Source organism: Oxyura jamaicensis, chromosome 2, assembly GCF_011077185.1.
Source record: "Oxyura jamaicensis isolate SHBP4307 breed ruddy duck chromosome 2, BPBGC_Ojam_1.0, whole genome shotgun sequence".
NCBI lineage: Eukaryota > Metazoa > Chordata > Aves > Anseriformes > Anatidae > Oxyura > Oxyura jamaicensis.
Window position 1 is genome coordinate 134,061,970 of NC_048894.1, and position 9,209 is coordinate 134,071,178.

A 9,209-nucleotide genomic window follows, 5' to 3' on the forward strand; every position below is an offset into this window, starting at 1 on the left:
AGTCTTTTTGCTTCTGGGAGGGTGACAATGTTTCTTGCATCCTCTCTACAACAGAAATCAAATGTCTAATTTAAGGTTTTAATAAATTATAGATTTGTATAACTCCACTGGCTTCAACACAGGATCCAATAAATGACCTTTTCTTAACCCTAGGCAAGGCATCTCCGGATCTCTCCATAAGATGTATTCATCTATACATGTTGTATTGCCATATAAAATGACACTTCACATTACTGCTGGTTGGAATTATGGCCACAGGAGAAGATTCTGTGATTGTACGTTTTCTACACTTTCTGAATTGTTTTGGTCTTCTGTTTGAACTTTGTTTTGATGACTTGAGAACCCAAAAGAGGTGTTAAAAAAGTTGTGCTCCATATGTAAAGACTGCTTTATGTTTCCATGCCTGCATTAGCTGCAAAAAGCAGTTAGAAAATGAAATTTCTTTGTGGGTATTTAGCTTCTCTTTCCCATCTAAATGGCATTTAAAGCTTTAACTATGGTGTGATTATTTGTTTCTAGGTTTAAGAGGCATGCTTCTATCAACAGGAATGCCTGCACATTTGGTAATTGTGTAGGCTCTGTGGTTTTGGTAGGAACAGATTTACTGAGTGAATGAGAACTACACATACCCCTTAAGCTCTTAAATTTTCAGACTGAAAGATTTTGCTGTGGTGCTTTTAGCTAAACCTGACCCTAGGCTAAATTAGGAGCACAACTCACTGACAACCAAGAAGTCAGAAAATCCAGTACGTGTGACATGCTTGTGATAACAATCTTTTTCCTAATAAATGAACAATTAGATAAAATATGATGTTACATTATACTGAAATTAAAAGCATTAATAAAAAAGAGATGGAGAAAATTTTGATTCAGTGGAGGAAATTTATTTACACATTAACTTGGGATCTTGTGCTCAAGAGCTATGATCTCACCAGACATTACAACAGAAGCAGACCTGAGTGTGGGACAGCAAACCAAAAGTGTTGAATATAGCACCCCTTTATTTCAGAAAGTACTAACCAGCATTTCTTAGCACTGCTGGAAATGGTTTCTTTTAAACCTGTTGCCTAGCTGACTACATGACCACGACAAGTTTATGAACAAGCTATTCCAATATCTCAGTCAGATTCTAACTTTCTTTCCACCAAAATTCCCTGTTTAACGAGCGTAACCAGCACCTCTCTGTTCAGCCCCAGAATAAAAAATATTAACAGGACCATATAATGGTATGAAGTCTATGAGCACTTGAAGAACCTCAGACAAAAAGGTGCTTTACAAAAGCAATTAATATTACTTGGATAAGCAATTTCTTCATGTAACTTGCTTTATATAGACCTTATCTAAACCACTGTCACGCAATTCATGTTCTTTTTGTTATTTGGTCTCTTAACGTGATACAGCCCAGGCTTGTGTAGGGACAATAAAAGGTGAACTGAAATGCTACAGAAACTGAATTCTTAGCCTTGGATCTGAGTATGAAAATACACCAAACTGAAGATGTATAGGGATATCCCATAATAGTTTAAATGATGCAAATTTTCTGAGAAAATTTTGTCTTTAACATAGATATGCCTAATGGAGACATTAGACACTCCTGATGAAAGGAAGTCTAGGGCAACCACCATGAAAATAAAGAATAAGAATGCAATAACAGCAATAATACTGAATGCGGGTTAAACAAGGCTGAGACAAAATGGGGATACATTAACATCAGACTGTAATATTAAAAAGATGATACTAACAGCCACCTCAGACCTATCAGATAAATATCTTAAAAATGAATAAGGACACAACTATGAAGCTTAACTGCATTCTTTGGTGTAAATTATATCTTGAGTTATGTCTCCAGAACAGAGGCCTGTACTGCCCTACCATGGGTGGTTGGTGAGGAGGCCTTATTCCTTCCTTTGTCATTAGCTTATAAATCACCCTTTGTTCCTTTTGTGCTCTCCTCTTGCCTCCTCTCCTTGAAGGTCCAACATTAATTTAGGTTTGCTGCTATGTGCCCGTCGTGCATAGCTGTGCATTTACACCTGTGCATTTACACCTGTGCATTTACAGCTGTGCAGAGCAGCCCAGTCCGAACTCATGGGATAAGAGTTTCCTTTACAGGTAAATGATCCGTCCTGCTCTGGTCTAATCCAGACAGTAATAGTATCATCCACTTAAAGACACAAGCTAGCGGCAATCATTGTTACCCCTGGTGCCTAAAGATGAAGTTAAGTCATTGGGAATGAATTGTCCCAAGATAACATGGTAAAGCAGTGGTGCAAATATATTATTGCATCAGTCAGATCGATCAAATTATCAATTATCATACAGATAATAGGAAATAAAAGGGGTCAAGGACCCATTTTCTATTTTCCATAATTCTCCATTCTAGCTTTCAAAGCAAGGGGAACATCTCATATCCATATGATTAAATTTAATTTGTATCTCTTCCTATTCCCCAAAAAATAAAACAAAAGTGGTCACGTACTACATAACCCCTGCTGGTAACAATCCTAGTCCCACTCGGTCTCCCACAGCACACCTTTGTATTAGCTGCTCACTGGCGTGTGCTGAAACTGGACTGGGGACTGCACTAACAATAAATAGTACGGACAGCCAGAGGCCATATTTATGCCATGACCATAATTGCGCCATGGGCACCCTGCTTAGCTTCCTGGCTCCATGCTTCATTGGCTCTAAGGCATGTTGAAGGTAAGGGAATATTTTAATTTTGATTGAGCTAAGGACTTAAATAAATCCCCACATTCACCTTAACTTCTAGCATTAGTGCTTACATCTCAGCAGACTTTCAGAATAATGTTATATCACAAAGTCAATTTAGATACAAAAATAAATAAAAGTGTATTAGGAAAATATTTTTAAAGCATACTGACCGGGAAAATATTGCTTCATTCCTGCCTGCCTCTCAAAACCAAACAAAAAAAAATCAAGAGACAAACCTACCACCTTTTTATTAAACATCTCTGTGGCATTCAATTGTTTGTTTGTTTGTTTTGAGGGGGAGAGAATAAAGATTTCTATTCAGTGCATGGCAACATCGCAAGTGAAGTTTGTTATTAAAAACAGATCTATGTCCTAGGACTTGAACCTAAAGTCCCATGAAGCAAATAAAACCTGTGACAGTAGGGATAACCTCTTTTTGCTAAACAGTACAGTCTCATCAGCCAAGTGGTTCTTGGGTTTGAAAGCTAGTGAGAAATCTGCCATCTTTGATCTCCAAGAGGTGTACAGTGCCAAATGTATTTGGCTTTGTAATCAGCAGGTGCTGTGGTAAAAGAAAAGTTCTGAAGGGGTGTTTGACTGCATTTCATCCTTACTCGTCCTTAAGGCAAACACAGGCCACTCAGTACTTCCATCTATTGACTTCAGAAAACAAGCCTGTAACTGCGGTTCTAAATCCCTGTTGCCACTGTCTTTTATTATGTAACCGAGGTTATAATATTATTGTGTCCTCACTCTGCCTGTGATCACAACACCACTTCATTGTTCTGGTCTTTTCTGTTTGAAACAGATGTTTAAAAACATTTGAATAAGATATTTCAGTTTGTAGAGTTCTTGTCATCATCCTGCAAATTTACAACAGTCAGCAATGTAAACACGTACTTGACAAACTCCAGCAGCTTGTAGACTTCAGAGTTCATCCACTCATTTCAGTGAGGCAGATGTTTCATTTTAATACTCTTCATACTATAGATTAGGATTATGTTTTTCCTTTCTTTTTCTTTATTTCTTTTTTTTTTTTTTTTTTTGAAAAGGGAATAAACCTGACATGCTACTAATGTCATTTCACACTGCGGGCCAGATGGCGAAAAATGCAAAGGCTGCAACTCTGTTTATGTATGGGGAAAAAAGGAATTTTGTTCCTGAAAGACTTTCAGCTCAATCATTTGTTACTTTAAACTAAACACTAGATGATGAATAAAGTAGGACTATCTGAACTTCAAAAAGGTCCTTGAGATTAAGTGCTTAACAATGTAATGCATCTGGAGGAAGAGTATTACATTATTCCTGCTGGCTGTGTAGGAAAGATACTGGGAACGTTTTCACTGTTGTGGCAGCCTAAGAGCAGGGTGCTTTAAGACAACATTTGGCAGTCCCTTGGAAATTTCAGGAGATATAAATCATATTTCCATCACTTTTTTTTTTTATTATTATTATTATTACCAAAAGACAGTACTTGAGCAGAGGATTGGCACACTGTCTGTGTTAAAATAGCTTGTTTTATCTGTCATTTCAAAGCAACAAAATGATATATTTGCCAAGAGCTCTGTAAATTTTTCTGCAAAGAAATTCAGCATTATTCTAGGCATTATTTCAATACAGTCTGGGAAATTTTAAAAGGAGAGCATTTTTTTTTTTTACCTCTTCTGTGCTCCCCAACAGGTTTGTATTGATTTACAGATTATCACAGACTTTCTCTAAAATCTGTGATTCTACGTGATTTTGAGAGAAAGCCTGAGAAAACTCTAATTGTGCTTTGATTTGTTTGTTCACAAAGCAAACGTTCCAGAGTGGGAGAGGTTTTGGTTTGGGAATCAAACCATTCTGATTTATTTTTATTTATTTATTTTTTGGCTCAGTGCTATAGCACAATTGTGGTACATCTTGGGTATTGTGGTCCAGTTGCTTCATTCTGCTATGTGGGTTAGTGGGCCAATATTTTCTATGAAGTACCATCATTCTGCAAGAATGGAAGTGTCTCTCATGCACCACTGGAGACTCCAGTTTGCCAGAGAATTAACCCTCAGACAATGGTGGGAACAGAAGGAAGGCAAGCTACAGTTCCAGGTAGGAGTGTGGCATCATATTGAACTCTAAAAACCTGCATTCGAGACAAATTATCTCTCTTTTATTTTATTTTATTTTATTTTAATTTATTAAAACATGTTTAAAGGTTTTTGGTGGTGGTGATGGTGGTAGTTTTCCATGGAGATTTTACATCCCTAGCTAGTTGCAGTAACTCCAAAATAAAGACAGGAGCAAGGAGGGAGTAAGTAAGAGAAAATATTTTGTTCCTTGTTTCAAGAGGCTTTATTTTCATGAATTTCCCTGTGACCATCACAGCCCATGCTGTGTCTGACACTGGACTGTGTCTGGAAGAAGACACTCCTAGGCAGCTTTTCTCAAATGAGTTATGTCAGATTTGTAGAGGAAGGAATTAACTATGTAAAGAAGGGGAACAACCTTTTGAAATGAAAATTGTCTGGATGAACCCAAGAAAAACTCAAATAGAAGAGCATTGACCATCCTGCGACCTCACAAAATTGCTTCTTTCACTCTTGGTTGAACACAGTGATGATATATCACAATGTGCATGAGAATCTGCACATATTTGTTAGTATATCAGGCCCTAGTTAAGACTGAAAGGCAAAGAAAGGATACAAATGGAATGCATCTATCCCCGAAATATTTGCTGCTGCTGTACATGTTACCACATAAGTATTCTCCAGTGTCAAAGTGATCAGGAATAAGAAAGAAAATACATAAAGATATTTACAAGAAGTTCTCAGCAGTGCTTTTGATAGTTCAGCTGAGTACAAAGGTAGCATCAATGGAAATTAACATAAAATTTTGGTTACATCAGATAAATAAATGCAATGAAAATAAAACAACATCAGGTGTAAGTAGACAAGATCAGTTTTAAATTTAGTATATAATGAAATAATATAAACTGTGTTTAAAGTGGATAGAGTCCTAAAGATTCCTAAAGATTATGGTCATAATAGCAAAACACTTATATTACTTAAGGAAACTTCTATCTGAAGATGAATATCTAAGAGATCTAAAGTAAAACTAACTTTAATAATGCTTATGTCTTTATTGCACTCAAAACACATCTTAAAATTTAGAATTAACATGCAAACCAGGATTAAACGAGTACTGAAAACTCTGATTGAACCTCTTCAAATGGCTGAACTGTTTGAATGTGCCTGAATCTAACCCCTCCCCATGCATTTTTGATTCTTAGCCAAATACAAATTCAAAGAGGGGCTTACTTATCATTTTAGATACAACTAAACTTTTCATGTGAGGAACAGACCTCACAAGTTTTCCAGCATTCATACTGCTAGAAATTTCTGAAGAATAACTTGTCATGAAAGTTTTCTCCTGTTGCAGACTAGCAAATCCTAATATAGTCTCTAACTTAATACAGCTTCCACTCTATATCCAAACTCCAGTCTACACCTAAACAAGATCGAAGTGCTTGCTGAATCAAGTTTGGCTATTTTTTTTTTTTTTTTGAAGTCTGAAGTATTAATAAGGAATTAATCTACTGTCAATCTTCCATCAGTCTTTTATATTGTCTATCAAAACTGAAACGGAAGTATTTTGATATATAGAGACTCCATTACAGAAACAATACTCTGCATTATGACTAGGAAAGTCTTATAAAATCTCTCTGTGTTACTTAATTAAAAGATAATGGGCAGAAGGGATAATAGGTTGTTTCTCAAATTTTAATGAATTTTATCATCATAATGATGATTACCAAATGTCTATATTTGCAAAAGAACAGCAGTTCATAAATATCAAATTTGTGCTATTATTAACATGCAGAATGTGCCAGTTTTTATCAATATAGGAATCTGGTAATTATCACTACAGCTATTCATTAAAATTAAGAAGTAACTAAATAAGGAATGGGAATGCCATTTATTTCTTAACATCCAAAGAGCAGAAATATCTACCTATTATCCTTTTCAGGCATCTGACACTGTGACAATGGAATAGAAGGTTGTCACGGTATAATAGTCCCCAGCTGCTGGGTGGATGTGAGCCGAAGCTGAGGCATTTATCAAAAGTAAACACTGGGGGAAGCCGGGAGACATCAATAGCGGGGCAACGCTCTGATAAAATGATGGCATTTCTCTTCCAGCCAGTGGGGATGCAAGCACTCGGTCTGTGAGTGTGGATATGACCCAACAGTCCTGCTCACCACATCATGAGGGCCATGTGGTGATTGGTATGGGGAGCAGGGGCCAGCATTGGAACCCAACTGAGGAGAGCAAGGAAGCCCATTCCTCTGCAAGGAAGCCCACCCATACAGCACATTCATACAGCCAGGCCAATGGTTAGCACACACCTCCAGGAGAACAGTGGCTGAATGCCTGGGCTGTGTGCCCTCCAAGCCAAGTCTGATGTCTGAGGTATGGAAAAGGGTGCTGCTGGAAGGGGCTTCAGTCATGATTAGAAAGATATTAGTACTGGCCAGCAAGCCTCAACTGCATTGAGCAAAAGATTTTGAAGCAGACATGGTCTTCCAAGGCAGTGAAGGAGGAAGTAGAAAGGTTACATTTTAAGGCAAATACCAGTTACCTCTGTTTCAAAAAGGGCTTTCTGCTCTTCTGGCATTGTTATACATCTTCAGCCTCACTCACTGCCCCCTCCTGTGTAAAATTTACACAAGCATTGAAAGATTGTGGAATACCCAAGGAAATCATTTTTCAGTCGATTGAGTTCTTAATGGAAAAACCTCCCTGAATGCTATCTTACAAATTAGAAGATCCCCTGCTTTCTAAATAGTTCAATTGAAATCAGCTTTTGTATTTATCCTTCAGGTCATTCAGGCTCAAATGTTGTTAGCTCTGAGTCAAAAAGTCAGATTTTTAAAGGGAAAATGTCAAGTCCTTTTAGGCTTCAACTGACCTTTTAAACCAGATTAGGGATTTGAAGCATTACACATGGATTTCTACATTTTATATCACAGTATTTAACAAATGATCAAATACAACTCCCAAGAATACTATTTTTACAAGCTTGACATTTCAGGCCTTAAAGGATGTTGCTGGTCTTTCTTTTACATAAAATTACCCTGGAGAAATTCAGTCTGTTTTCTGCTCTTCCATGTCTATTTCATAAGAGGGGAAGTTCTGTGGATTTTATTTCATACTGTTGTTCTCTCTCTGGCATCGCAAGCAGCAAAATATCATGATGAAATGCTTGAGATATGTTCAAAGCGATTGCTACAATAAATTCACTCAGTGGGTGTCACATGTGGTTAGAGCACAACTAGGGTAGTTATAGATGCCAACAGGGCCCTAGGAACAGGTCTGACCTTACGTTTATGCCTGTATGCCTGGAATGACAGATCATGCCACTAAAAATGAACTAAATATTCCTGGGAAGTGACAATGGAAACCGTCCTTTGGTTCCAAGTGCTTCCCACAGGTGGGACAAGCAAGCTGAGAGGCAGAATGGGAGTGTGGATGTATGAGAGGACACTCATGAGGTGAAGGAGCAATCTTGGTCCAGTGCCCTAAGCTTGCAGACACAGTAGTAACAAGAGTAGGAGTCTGAGTATTAGCTACTGAGGACTGTAATGGGTCTCTGACAAGACCCTTACAAAAATGAACGGGACGGTCATGGTCATTTGGGACTTCTAGATGGAGATACTTTTATGGAGAAAATAAAGACAAAGTAAATTTCCATTCTGCTAAGGTTCAAGTGACCTCTCCTCTCCTATCCCACATAGCCATTATGGTTCTCCTCAGTGATTTGAATCCAATAAAGACAAAGCAACATTTTGCAACACACTGCAGTTCAAAGGGGTGAAAGCACAAGAGGTTGTTACCAGTCATCCTTTGATAAAGAAAAGGAGTTTAAAGATATTTTTTTTAGACCAAAAAAAAAAAAAAAAAAAAAAAAAAAAGAAAAGAAAAAGTGCAGAAAATAACCTGAAGTTGCAGCCCTGTGTTGGCAGCATTTAACACAAGTATTTTTGTATATTTGCCATGGGTGTTTTTGTATTGTATTCATGTAGTTATGGCCAAATAGTGCGTAGTCGTGGCCGAGTGGTTAAGGCGATGGACTAGAAATCCATTGGGGTGTCCCCGCGCAGGTTCGAATCCTGCCGACTACGACTCCATGTGACTTTTGAAGTGGTAATGACAGACAGACATGGAGAAGGCTGAGGTATGCAATGACTTCTTTGCCTCAGGCTCACTGTCAGTCAGGTTTCCCAACTTTTTAGTTTTCCTGAACCCGTAGATGGAGGCAAAGTCCCACCCACTATGAGTGAAGAGCAGGTACGAGACTGCCTGATGAATATAAACAGATACAAGTCTATGGGACCTGATGAGATGAATCCCAGGGTCCTGGAGGAATTGGTTGATGTAGTTGCCAAGCCTTTCAGTACTTAAAGAGAACTTATGAAAAAGGTGGAGAGGGGTTCTGCTCAATCATATAATGACAGGACA

The 9,209-nt window shown here is 37.8% G+C and overlaps 1 non-coding gene across 1 annotated transcript; it reads left to right on the plus strand.

Moving 5' to 3' along the window:
- Positions 1–8,790: 8,790 nt before the first annotated feature.
- TRNAS-AGA lies at positions 8,791–8,872 on the plus strand. The gene has a single exon. It is a non-coding gene; the product is annotated as a tRNA-Ser (tRNA).
- The last annotated feature ends 337 nt before the right edge of the window (positions 8,873–9,209 follow it).